Source organism: Puntigrus tetrazona, chromosome 18, assembly GCF_018831695.1.
Source record: "Puntigrus tetrazona isolate hp1 chromosome 18, ASM1883169v1, whole genome shotgun sequence".
Classification (NCBI taxonomy): domain Eukaryota; kingdom Metazoa; phylum Chordata; class Actinopteri; order Cypriniformes; family Cyprinidae; genus Puntigrus; species Puntigrus tetrazona.
The window spans coordinates 24913745-24928298 of NC_056716.1; the positions used below are offsets into that span (position 1 = coordinate 24913745).

Consider the following 14554-nt stretch of genomic DNA (forward strand, 5'->3'; position numbering starts at 1 on the left):
ATACATTTAAATGTATACATAACATATATTACAAATAAATGGTAATGACAATATTACTGTTTTATAAGTATTTCTGATTAAATAACTGCAGCAGCTGTGAGAATAAGGTTTAAAAAAAAAATTATAAAAAAAAACCAAAAACAGATTTATTCCAAACATGACAGCGTATTTCCGAAATATAATTTAAATTGACACATTACAGAGGTTGTTTCTTTGCTAAATGTATTTAAATATTCATTACAGTGTTTGCAGTTTGAGCTCTTGTTTAAGTGCAAATGCACTATGATTTGCATTTGATTTGGTACTACCTACCGATCCATTGCTGTCACGTACTGGGGACATCTCTCCCAGATACTCTCTTTTTAAAGGCTGTTATTTGGCAAAGCAGAATTGCACTCTTGCACTTAAACTTCCATTCCAACAAATGTTGTTTTATTGAGGGGAAAAATAACCGTTCAAAATGATTTCCAATTCAATGAACTCAAAATGGAATTTGTTCTAAGTTGTATGTGGATAGGGAATAGCAGTAAGGTTAATATTTCAGCATTCTGACAAGATGTCATGAATTCTGTCTACAAACTTACGTTCACTCACCACCAGATGTCTGTCTCTCGCCGCACTGACTCTTGCACCACACCACAGTTGTATTGCACTCTGGACTTCAATTTCTTACATACACTGTACTGATGACACACACACACACACACACACACACACACACACAAAGTTTTTGAAAGGTTTTGATCTGCTTCAAATGTTGACCAGTGAACATCATTTGAATGCTGAATGAATAGGCTTTCCATTTATGAATTTTTGGTAGGTTTGTTAGGTTAGGACATTTATTATATTTAGCCGAGATAAAACTATCTTGAAATCCAGAATCTGAGGGTGCAAAAAATATTGAAAAAATCTAGGTGTTGTTAGCAAATTCTTAGCAATGCATACTACTAATCAAAATATAAGTTTTGATATACAGTATTGGCATTAGAAATTTACAAAACATCTTCATGGAATATTAATATTCTTTTTTTTTTTGCAGTAAAAATTTGGACCCATGCAGTGTATTTTTGCCTATTGCTACAAATATGCTTGTGCTACTTATGACTTGTTTTTGGTCCAGGGTCACATATGAAGATTGCTTCGACTGGTATGAACTGAGGTGAAACTGACAGTTTCAGTGATGGACCACAAACACACCAACTAAAACTGGTCAATCGCTCTGAGCCATTTAATGACCCTTCCCATAAATCCCCTTTCCAAAGAAAATAGCGAGTAATTAACACAGCGAGTGGATTACACGACTGCACTGATTTGTGGATTAATTTGCACTGTTATTCCTAACATCTCCAAGCTACAATGACTTGGGCTCTTTTTAATCGCCAGTTTCCACTCGGCAAGCACATAGAATGAGATGGAAAATTGCTGGGTGATAAAATTACTAATCATAAAGCTAACTATTAGAGCAGATGAGCCTCTTCCTGAAATGGCTTTGATTTTTGAGAATTGAAAAGACAGATCAATGCCTAATGGACAACAACAATGGATCAGCATGAGCACTACTGTGAACACCACTCCACTGAAGCTGATCAACTTGTACAGCCACTCGTCCAAAACTGCTCTGAGAGAAACACACACACACACACACACACACACACACACAAACAAGCACACTCGCTTTCCTTACGGCACTGTTTCCTCTGGTGACAACTATATCAGCGTAGTGTGAGAGGGACGAGTGCCAGGCTAAAAGGTTCTGGCAGGCCTCCTCCGTGCAGACGTGTCGTTTCAACCCTTATTTCCCTCTCACGTCTCATCTCCACCTTTCTGAGAGGGAGTGCATATGATAATGTCCAGTCCTTGACATCTAACTGTGTCAGACAGTAAAAGGCACAATCAATTAGCACTTTCGAATAGCTGTAAAATGGCAAAAAGCTGCCTCATTTGACATTTGGGCATGAATAATTTAGGGTTAAAAATATTCAAAAAGACGAAAATTTACTATTAAAGATTAAAAAGCATCTTCCCTGTGAACTGACATTAAAAAACAGCACTGCAGCTGATGTCCACAGTCTTGATGTCCAAGATAAATAAAATAATAAAATAAAACAAAATAAACATCATCCTTTAATGAGCATATATCCCTAAATAACAGCAATTTATTATTTAAAAAACAAGACACGGCATCCAGTGTAAAATAAAATAAAAATTGGATTCTCAAGTAAAGGTACCTTCTGATGTGACAGCCACTAAATCTCAAAATGCCAAGAGATAAAACAAAATAAAATACAATAAATTATCTTTTGCATAAATAAAGCAAAATTTCAGTTGAAATGACAACCACTAAATCAAATATGTCACATGAGTGGCATCAGTTACCCACCTTGTTCCTGTGTGCTCACACATATTCCTTTGTTCTATTATAAACCGTTCTAGACTCCCTATCTCTGGCTGGAAAGGCATCATCAGCTATCTGGCCAATCATTTTTTATGCTTTGATACGATCTTTAATCCAGTGCTAGCCAACTCGTCCTAGCATCGTTCATGTGCTCCGGCAGGGGCTGAATGAGCAGAGCGCCTATCTCTGTACCTTAATAATCATCCATGTCCGTCCGAGTCCCTCTTATATCAGAACACAACCTTACCTCGACGTGTCGGATCTGAACCGCAAAGTGTGTGGCTGCGTATGGCGATAGGAAATGTGCATGATTAAAATGTAGCTACTCCATGCCAATGAATCTTTAAAGTGGAACATACAAAAGTCTTAATAATAGTTTATTAATAATACATAAATATCAAATATATACATAACATTCCCCCAAAATTAATACTTTTATTAAACAAGGATATATTAAAATACCCCTATTACAGGTTATGAAAGGTGTATAATTTAGTTTTGGGAATCCCTAACATTTTTGTTGTCTTAGAATAAATGTATTTATTTATACCTTGTTTGCTCAACGAATCCAAAATGATTTCATCAACAATTTATTTTTCCATACCAAATTTTCCAAAATCAGATTGGTCCAATTGGTCTCATTTTCATTTCATCATGGCTGTAATGCTGCTAAAAAAATGTCACTATAGTGGCAAAGAATCAACGTACATTTTCATGGTCAGTGTAATGAATCAGTGTACATCCAGGTCTGCATGCACTAATATTAAGCGGGCAAAATGTCAACATGAAGTGGCTAGCGATTTGTTTAAAAAATGACTCGTTTAAACGAGTCTCTTTTGAGAGACAATAACTTTATACACTGTGCAATTTCTGAAAACATCATGGAAGGTCATTTTAAAATCCATAATAGGGACAGTAAAGGATTTGAAACTGTTACAAAATACTAGTAAATAATTCCTGTTTTTTTCCAATCACCTTAAAAAACGTTTTCACAAAAATATTAAGCAACACAACTGTTTTCAACATTGTTTCTTGTGCACCGTACTAAAATATGTGAATGATCATGTAACACTAAAGGCTGACGTAACAGCTGATGAAAATTCAGTTTTCCCTTCACATGAGTCCATTTTATTATATATAAAAGTATATTTCATTAAAACCTTAGATTTTATAAACATAAAATGACTTAATAACACATTGAAAATAATGACATAACTATATTATATTTGTCTATTCAAGCAATGCAAGAATATAGGGCGAGTTGTTTTTCATCCCTACCAACTACAACCCCAAAGGAAGAAACCAGTTGCTATTGAAATGACCAACATTCAATGTCTGGCATAATGCTTCTGTGTTTTCTGATGCACAGGTTGTAGCGCTGCCGCCTGCCTGCAAGACTGCAAGAGACCTATAAAAAATGCTCTTTGAAAATCAATAGGGTCTCAGCAGAGCATGAAAGAGCAGACTCACCATAACCTTACATTTATTTGTTTATTGCTTTATGTGGCTATTCCAGTGAACTAATGCGCTTAAATTTAGTATTCAGCCCCCAAGCAACTCTTACTATAAAACATTGGGATCCGTGCACTTCACAACAAGTTTTCCCTGACTCTGCTTGGAGACAAAGTTGTTCTTGACTAAACCAGCTGTGGATGCTCTTAGGAAACTAGAGGTTGCCGCAGCTGTGTTGGTCTGCGGTTGATCTATTTCGTACGGCTCCTGATGCGGGACATGCACCTGTGCAGGGTGCTTTACAACCAAAGCTCCCAGTTACTCCATCACATATTACTACGATCAGCAGAGCGCATAACAGATGCTGCGCGGAATAACAATTACGGTTCAGTTTGTTACAGTTCAGCACAATTCTTTTGGCCCATTTATCAAGCCAGCGCTTATGTACAACCAGAGTCAGCTACATCAATATTTCCAATCCTCGTCCTTGACAGCTACACCGTTGCGACAGTTACTAGCTTTTTAAAACACAAGAAATACTAATTCAATTTCGTGTGGGAAACATCGTCTTGGAGGTCCCCGATTAACATTCCAAGGTCGTAATGCGGTGAATTTTGTAAGCAGGTGGGAAATTTATATATGGGATGGCATTAGTAAATGCGGCTGACTCATTGGAAACGGATGAAATAGTACAATAGGGCCAAGAGCGATTTCGCTGATTGAGCTCCCTTGCCGCAGCTGGGGGCAACTCACTGTACTCCACATTCAAGTGTTCGCACACCTACCGCAGAGCATCCGCTAAACATGTCACTGCTCATCTTGCTAATTACCGTCATTACGCACCAACCCGGGCTGCGCTCTTGCCTGACTAACCGCACACAGCTGTCAACCTCCATTTAGGTGCGAAGGGAAAGGAAACAATGCAAGTTTAAGCCAGAATAGTATAAGGAATTGTATAACAAAAGTGCTTTAACAATGGGAAGACATCTCTATGATTGTGTGCAAGGAGTTTAAAAACTTTAAAGGAGTCATATCATGAAAAAAAAACACATTTTCTTTCATCTATTGAAATAAAAAAGCTCTCTGTACTATAAAAATAGACCGGCTCTCAGATCTTTGAAACTAAGCTGTGAAAATGGCTCATTACAAACTTTCGCAACTTACTACATGTCAGCGATGTCTGTGAGGTGTTTAGAAAATTGGCCCACCCAGCCACAGTGAAGTAAAATAAGACATATACTATTATTACTGCACATCAAAAATTTAAAAATGTAATTATTGCCAAATAACCTTGCACTCCTCCAGGCTACATGTAGATTTTCATATCCTTTTGAAGGATCTCAATATAAGAAACAAACAGATGTAATTTTTTTTTTTTTTTCTAGGAAGTCCAAGTTGTCGAAATCTACTTAAGACAACCAGTGTAAACTTTGTTGGAGCCAACAGCAAATCAAAGTAGTCATTCTCTTACAATGAATTCTTAAACGCACAGGATCAAATGTGGCATGCTGAATTTTAAATTGTTGTGGGAAAAAAAAAATAATGGCTTGATTGTTATGGCAATTCATGAAAAAAAAGTCATTGTCTGGTTTATTTTTGATATAAAAGCAGGTATGGCCAACTTGAATAGTGTGAGGCTTCAAGTGTCATTTTCTTATGTTACCTGATACTGCAAACAGGTATTTGTTATTAGCAAATAGTTATTTTCTGCACTTTGTTACTTAACCACTTAGCCTTAAGTTTAACACTTAAGTCTCATGCATTTAAAGACAATAGCTTACTTCCGTGTTGCAAAATGCCAAATTAAGGGTGGCATTCAAACAAAAAAGTATGATATAACACATTTAACTCTGATAATGTCAAAATGTTGAGTATGCATTTAAACCGTTGACATAAAAATGTGCACTTTTGCAAACACAGTAAGTTTGTCTGAAAGAAACCATGCAAGTGCACATTTTGGATGCACCTTTGAGGGTTAACATAAATTGGGGCTCAAAGCAAACCAGTCAGCATCTTTACTGCTGGCACTACAAACCAAAGAGTCAGAGCTGGCTGTAAATTCTCCTCTTCGCATTCATATTCCATTCCTCCTCGGGGGCCACAAAATGCTGTGTCCATTTAATAAAAAAGGGGGAAATTCCAGTGTTGCTCATGAAACAATGTGGACTATATATAATCAACAGAGAGAGCCACGTGGTGTTGTTTGTTTGAAATCCACCAATATCAGCGAGAGTTTGTCTCCACTAATGTGCCATCTGTTTCTTAAGGGACCACTCATTAAAATGGAGGAGATACATAAAAATGTCTTGCGTTTTCTCAAATGAACCCGATTCAGACTGGTCATGCTGGGAAAGGGAGAAGCCCAGGGCCTTTTTCCAGTCCCTAATCCATTAAGTGTCCATTCACAGCGTGAAAGCTGATCTATTGTAATAAGCGTTGGGCAAAACAGAACGTTTTCGCATTATGGTTACCCGATAAAAAGCACAACAGAACAAATAATCTTCAGCTAACCTCTAAATTAATAATTACTGTACAGTTTAAATGATACATGAGGAAAAATGAGAAGAGAATTACTGTAGTGTATGACTACTTGTAACATACACTGTGTACTCCTTGTAATATATGTATAAAATTTTACTGTTTTATACATGTCACGTTAAAGATGAAATTTTTGAAGCTCTCACCGTCTGCTCCACTTCCACAATCCTCTACTGCTAAGCTTCCCATAGAGAATGAATAGAAAATGCCTGCTCACCGCCATACCATTGAACACGTACGGTTAGGTATTTGAACCTCGAGGAAGAAAAATATGCGCTCTTTACTAGGGCAGTTGAAAAAGCCATGTTGTTTGCATATCAATAGGATCGGGAAACCATTAAGGAACGGGATGTTCCTCTTACTCAGAGAAAAGGTACTTTCTGTCTTTGGATTCATCTTAATTTACCACAAAGTCAATACATGGATGTTCCACCTTTAGCCCTAATGTTACCCAATACAAGAAGAAATGTTCTGGATATAACGAACAAACCCATTGGGAAATAAAGATTAAGCCATCAAAATGAAATCAAGCTTTGTAGTTTGTCTTTCGTATTGATTCACATTTAGTTCTAAATGAATGTATTCAAATGCATTTTCTATACATCTCATCTTTATATGTTCTAAAGTGCATAAAACAGTGAATGACTACTTCACTTCATTTGCTGACTAGAGTCAGTATTTTTTGAGCACTGAATGCTGGTGTTTACACAGATGTACATGATGTTGTTCCCATCACCAGTGTGAATCAATCTTTTATCTGCCTGCCATCGTTCGGCCCAGCTGAAGGTCACTCCAGAATGAACACTGGCTCCTTTACAAGCTGACATATGATACACTCTAATGGCTTGGCTTTAACCCTAATGCCAAGACAATTAAACTTTCCATTACATTCGCGGCCTGAAAATATAGTCAATCACTCTCACGGCCGAAGTAAAGTCTTAAATTACACCAAGCAAGTTTTTTTTATCCGCCTCTCAATTCGCTGGATTGTTTCAGACTTTGAGCCGGCAGAGACCTTGTTTTCCCTTCTGCAACTTTTTTGCTGTTATTCCAGCCGCATGCATTCTGATGGTGAATCAGTAGGATCGCCTAGTAAGCTCGATATTTACAGTTCTCCGGACTCAGCTCTGCTTTTCTTGGAGAGTTTGGAGAGCTCTTAGGGGAAGAACACATGCTACACTACAGCACTATGAAAACACTACAGGCTATGTAGGGGAAAGGGGGAGCAGCTTAGCCTAAAAACCCCAGAGGCACCAACTTCAGTCAGCCTCTGCAGGCCTAAGACAAGTATAGCTGACAATTTCTTCTTCTGAAGCCCTTTCTTTTCTTCATTTTCTCTCATTTTTCAGTGTTGGTGGTTTCAGCGGTCTCTGCACGAATGATGAAGATTTAATTTAGCAACTATTACTGAGACTGAATTTGATACAGAGACACGTGTTGCTGATCATCGCTGTAATATTAGTATATTCTCTGATCTTGTATTCAATTAGGTTTATACTTGTCTATTGATCCCTACATATTAATATGGGGCTCCCAAAGCAATCAGACCGCTCAACATGAAAGTAAATGAAGTAATGAAAAAAAACACTGTTGGGAAGAAAATAACTAAAACATAGTGATGTTACTAACTATTCGTTTTATAGGTATTCAGTTTTTATTTTTTCTTCAAATTCTTCAAATTCAAATTTTTCACAAATTTTACCTTTAGTCCACTGTATCCACTATATATATATATATATATATATATATATATATATATATATATATATATATATATATATATATATATATATATTGCTATAATACATCACAGTTCGCTTTACTTTGCTATATCTCACTTACATGAATGAATGAATTGCTATGCACCCACTAGTAAAGAAATATAAAAAAATATATATCTGATGTCTGAATAATTTTTGGGTTGACTGTAGATTAAAAAGATCATTCAAAAACCAGGCTGAAAAGCACGGCTGATTTAATTATACATTATATCATAGTTTTGGTTTCGCTTCTACTTTAGCTTGACTGTATCGTTCACTTATTCATTAAGGCTTTAGCTTTTAGCTTGACAAGCTACAATTTCAAAGTAGCTGTTAAAACGATAGAATCTGATTTCTTTATTCATTCAGCTTATTCCATCCAATCAGCAGTGACACTATATATTTTACTGACAGGCTGTTCTTATGCAGGCAGTGGAAACTCGCACTCATTCACTTGGACTACTGCTCAATCACTTTTACATTCCTATTACCTCTTACTAGACAGACAGCGTGCTAGCGTGTGTTTTCTGAATGCAGGTAGCTATCTGTATTTATGTCATTTTCTCTCATCGGGCTCACACACCATTACTCCTCCACGAGTCTCATTTTGAGAAGCGAGAGTGGTTCCCATCTCGCCGTGATGACCCACTCCCCCCTTTTATTATGACCTTTGAGAACTCACCGTGTCCCGCGCGACCCGCCGTACTGCGCCTGCAATTACCCGTCCTAATTACAGCATATCTACCATTGCGACGAGTTCTCAAAGAAAAATTCTCTCGCTCCTAAATGTGTGTAGAGAGAGAGAGACAGGGAGGACGAGGACTAGAGAAAGGGCCATAGTGAAAGGAGAAGTGATAGAGAGAGAAATCTCTCTGCTTTGTCGACCCCTCAATGCGACCTGCTCCCAGAGGAAAGCAATTTAACGCTCGACTGCTTCCAGAGCAGTATATCTGAATCACAAAATAACCTTAGATAAATTACAGACGGCTACTTTTTCAGCTCCCTATCTTGTGTCTGGAGATCTGTAGACTCACCTCGGTGAAGACACAAAAACCACATAGCAGGGGGCCAGCGGCACACTGTCACTAAGCAACGGTCACCAAATTGAACATGTAGAGACGTGGTGGGTGGGAAGAAGTCGAAACGCATTCCTACAGCGTGCTGTCTGAAGCAGACTGTCAGACTTCTGCTCAACCCTGACTTCTGTTTGTCTGCGCTTCTGCGTATGCGAACACAAACCCTTTACGCTCTGAATTACATTTGAAAAAGGAAATGTTGTAATCTCCACGGAACTTTCACCAAAAAAAAAAACTCTTTCTATGTCTGTCCAGACAAGTGCCTTCTCACAATCTTTGCTTAGCTTTCCACAAACAGCCGCGAGTCTCGATTTGTTGTGTGTACGGAGGACCGGAGCTTTGTCTATTTACCTTCTTTCTACCACTTTGGTCAGCTCCCAGAAACACGGAAGAATTCAATTACATGGTGACTGGGGCCCTGACACAGCCCCGCTTCTGTTTCAATCACCCCACAGTCAGATATAAAGAGGTGCAGGGGAGGTTGTGTTACATGTGCATCTGTGCACGGAGCGGCCAATGAGCCATGCAGTGACACCAACGGGACCAATGGGATCGGGACAGAGACAGATACTGGTCATTGTTGATTTGTATGAGAACTTGGGACACATAAGCAGGCAGGATAAGACAAGCTCTGAAAATGTTCAAATTAATACATATTGGGTTGCAATAAGGTTGAAAATTTTTTGGAATTTTGTAAACTTTTCAAGATTTTTTGGAATATTCCAGGGATTTTTGGAATGTTTTCTGGATATTTTACGCCCCATTGCAACCATAATACATAATAGCAATAATAATAATAATAATAATAATAATAATAATAATAATAATAATAATAATAATTGTTATTATAATTATTATAAATTATTATCAAAATCATTATCATTAAAGACGTGTCCAAGTAGCATCAAAAGATGTTTTCAAAATATGAATGATTAAAATTATTTAATTTTAATATTCTTGAATAATAATATATTACTATAAAAACAATATATATATTTCAAAATATTAAGAATAAAGGTATGACTAATAATTTTTTTATATTTACAGTAAATAAATATGTTATTATTATGAATAATAAAGTTTATACCATTTTAAATAATAATAATCATCATCATCATCATAAATAATTTTAATATTATCATGAATAATAAAATATTATACCATTATTAAATATTAATAGTAACAATAAGAAGAATAATAACAAATATAAATATTATTATGAATAATACATTATTATACCAATATTGTATTATACCATTATTATATTATAAAATAAATGTATTATTAGTATTATTAGGATCAGGATTAGTAGAAAAATATCCACCCAACTAGCTCATTTTCTTATTGTTACTAGTTCATTTTCGTTTGTTATTATTACTTACAATAAAGTAAAAATATTTTTATTTACTATTATTAGTATTAAAGCAATAAAAATAATAATTTTATTAAATTAATTAATTAATTATTTAATAATTACCTGAGCCATAAATGCCATGTAATCCCTCTGGAGCTGCAGGTAAATGACAATGCCATTGATTGGCTGATGGTATCATAAGAACACAGTTTAAAATCTGCAGTTTTTAAAGTATGTCCTAGAGTGTTAATATACACATACACATTTTAAGTAACTTATGTGAGAAGTGCAGAGAGGGAGCAATGTGATGACTAAACTGAAAAATGACTCGAGTTATGTGTGGGAGAGCTGTATGGAAACTCAGTTATGTGCCAATAACAGTTTGTGGATGAGGTTACAGTTAGAGCGTGTGTTAAGGAGCTGATCTCCTGACTGCCCACTGTTTGGATGCCACTGGTTTTAGGGGGTGGAGGAGGAGGTGAGACAGAAGGAAGGGAAACTGTGTTTTAGCTCTGCTGTGGGGTCAAGCCCTGATTATAACCTGTATCATAAGTTTATAAAAAGTCTCAAGTACATTCTCTTATGACATATGATAATTGGATTTCTTGATTTGATTGAAACTTTTTATACTAAGGGTCCACTTGTAATGTTAAAACATATTTTCTATACCAAAAATATATTATCATTTTATATTACTGTGAGTTTAAATTTTCAACCCCCGCTCTGATTTGTTTATATTTTATTATTATTTATTTAAGTCTTCTAAAAACACCCACTTTGTTTATGAAATGAAAACCGAGGGGTCAAAGTTCGGATGTTTAGCACAGTCAAGTCATCTATATTTATTATTTAGTCTGTCCATTAGTTCTAAAACTTTCAAGCATTGAGACTTCTCTGGACTTCTCAAAACTATTAAGACTTTCCAAACAAAACCTTCAAGACAAGAATTTCTTGAGTCAACATTCATTTTATTTATTTATTTGACAAATCTTGATTTTCTAGTTGAATTGGAATTTACAAGGCAATTTAAATGGCATGCGACCTTGGTATTTAGCTTTGTGCATAATAAATAAATAAATATATTAATTAATATATAATATAAAATATTATATATTAATAAATATATTAAAACAAATGCGCCTCTGTGCTTCCCATCACTCCAGCTAAAAGAGTCAATCATGAAATCTGCTTAAGATTCTGAAAAGTTTCTCTGAAAGTTATGAAACAATCTTCTGAAGAAATGTCTTTCAATAATATTGAGTATCCATTCAGTTTTCTGAACAAATCTTCTATTAAGTTTTCTTAAAATGCTATAAAAATTTCTACACATTGTTCCTTAGACATTTTATTGCAGAAAAGTTTTAGATGGAGGTGCATCTAACAGTGCTACTATTTGTTTCAGTGGAAAAGAAATACTATGGAAGTCAATGAGGAACATCAGCTTTTTAATTGACTTTTTTTAACATTAGAAAGAAACTCATACAGGTTTAAAACTACATGAGGGTGGGTAAATGATGACAAAATTTTCATTTTTGGATGAACTATCCCTTTAAATGGGACATCACTTCATATGTAGTTTTTTTCTTTATTAAAATAAATATTTAAAATCGATACCAATTCATTGAAGGAATTTACATGTCCCAGCAATTCCTGTCCTTGCTGTGAAACGCATTTGAATGCACCCCTGTGTGTAATTAACAATCACACCGTCGAGGTGCTTGTGTGAGCACTCAATAAGCCCTTTCAGAAAGTGAGCTGATAAACACCACAAATGATTTACAGGAGGCCCTGGTGGGTTGACAAATTATACCAACAGCACAGAGAAGAGCCACACTGTCATGAAGACAAAGAAAAAGAGGTTGTTCTGTCAAGAAAACTGACTGACAACAAAAAGTATCGCGACAATAATTTATGCAGCGAGAGCTACAGAAGGTTTGTGATATCTGCCATATTACCGTGGAAATAACAGACCCCGTTAATGTATTCCGTCTCCGGCATAGCCTGGGGACAATGTTTTCATGTCACCAGTCAGGAACTGCTGGTGCCACTGCGATTGAGCAGACTGTCTCGTGCACACCAAGACCGAGAGCCATGCATAAGCCCTCCTGGTGTTTTAGAGTGTGTGTATATTCTCCAGGCTGAGGGTATATCCATCAACAGAGGTCTCCAGAGCTGGGCGAAGTGTTAAACCAGGCAGCGCCAGTGTGGACGCTGCATTCCCATGCGGCTGTAATATGCATCACATTTCTTTATTCCCCTGAGGGTCGCTGTCCTGGATGACTGAGCAGCCGTTTGTCTTAAAAGAGGCCATCATTTAACAGCCATTCTTTTAAGATCCTCTAGGGACTCTCTTCTTTTCCCTACGTACATGCCACCTAATTTTTCTCCAACACTCATTTACTTAAGAGCTTCTAATACTAATACTGTCAATTTGAAAAGTGCAAATTCAATTTATAAAAGGCTGAAGACAAACAGACTGACATGTAGGGGACGTTCTTGTAATACATTGTAACAAAACAATACATTAACAACAAGTACAAGATGTTTTTGAAGACTGTTATGCTCACCAAGGCTGCATTCATCAAGTTATTCGAAACAGTAAAAGGTGGAATATTTAAAAACTGGGGTTTATTTTAATATAATTTCCTATGATTGAAAAGCTCAATTTTCAGCAGCCATTACTCTAGTCTGCAGTGTCGTAAATGTCTTTAATGTCATTTTTAATTAATTTAATGTGTCATTCATTGAAGTATTCATTTCTTTCTTACTATGCGAGCACACACACATGCAATAGAGACCTTATTAAAATCCAGGGATTAAAATCCCCTTTAAACCTGAAAATAATGTAAATAATCTAAAACCTTATGAGGTAAAATGGGTATTTGTTTAAGAGTCTGTACTGCTTGTGGGTCACTGGTCAAATAGGTAAGTTTTTGACATTGGCCGTGTGAATTTGTCTTTGTAAAAAAAGAAGTGCAGAAGTAATTTTCTCGTTCCACTGAAGTACATGTCTTTAGTAACCTTCCAAAATAATGCTGGATAACATGGACCATTTGGTTTAACTTGTGGAGTTTATGTCAGCTCAAGTGCTGCTGTCATTGGCTTTTTCGGTTCAAATTACTACACGGATCAAGCAATTTGCAATAATGATCAAACAGATGCTCAGTTAGAAAACTGCTAAACTGAAGCATATCACTAGAGGCCTCAAGTACAGTTACTACTATAACTGTACTGAACAAGAGAAAGTAATAAACGGTAGAGTTAAAATTCAGGGCTGTTTTTATATTGGATGTTACAGCAAAGCTATGAAGCTTCCAAATCAACTCTATCTCTCTGACCCATAGTTATTTAATCCAGTGCCAGACTTTTAGCAAGATTCCAAACTGGGGCTCCTCATATCAGACCTCATTCAGCCTGCCAGACTTCACATTCACACCGGCTTTTCACAGAGCTACTGCCTGCTGACACACACACACACACACACACACAGTTTCTCTGTTTTATTGTAAAGATAAATATGGCCAGGTGCAAAAGATACAGTAAGCGTTCAGCATGTTAAGACCTTATGCCAGTGGAATATTTGGAATATCTCTACATTAGTGCCTGGAGCGTGTGGGAATTCTAGTGTTGACCCTAATCCCATTAACATCGACTTTAATATATCCTTCATTTTTCATCATCTGTCTCATCAATACTTAATGGCAGCTTCACTCTGTCCGCTTTTTCAGACAGAGGAGTTTTATAGGAATCACTCAGAGCACATGCAGTCATTAATTGTTTAAGTATATAGTTTTGAAATAATGGAAGGACATCACTTCATGCCTGACAACTCATCTTTAAATCAAGCTTATAGTGTTTTAAAGTTTGGGATCTGGAAGATTGTATTTTTATATGAAAAATGTCCATTACTTTAGTTTTCAGTGACACATAGTCCTTCAAAAATCATTCAAATACACTGGTTTACAGCTCAAAAACTCAA

General features: G+C 36.2%; 1 protein-coding gene across 2 annotated transcripts in view; it reads right to left on the reverse strand.

The window, feature by feature from the left end:
• Positions 1–14554, reverse strand: part of mgat4c (mgat4 family member C) — a 92335-nt gene that overhangs the window by 61145 nt on the left and 16636 nt on the right. The window lies entirely within an intron of this gene.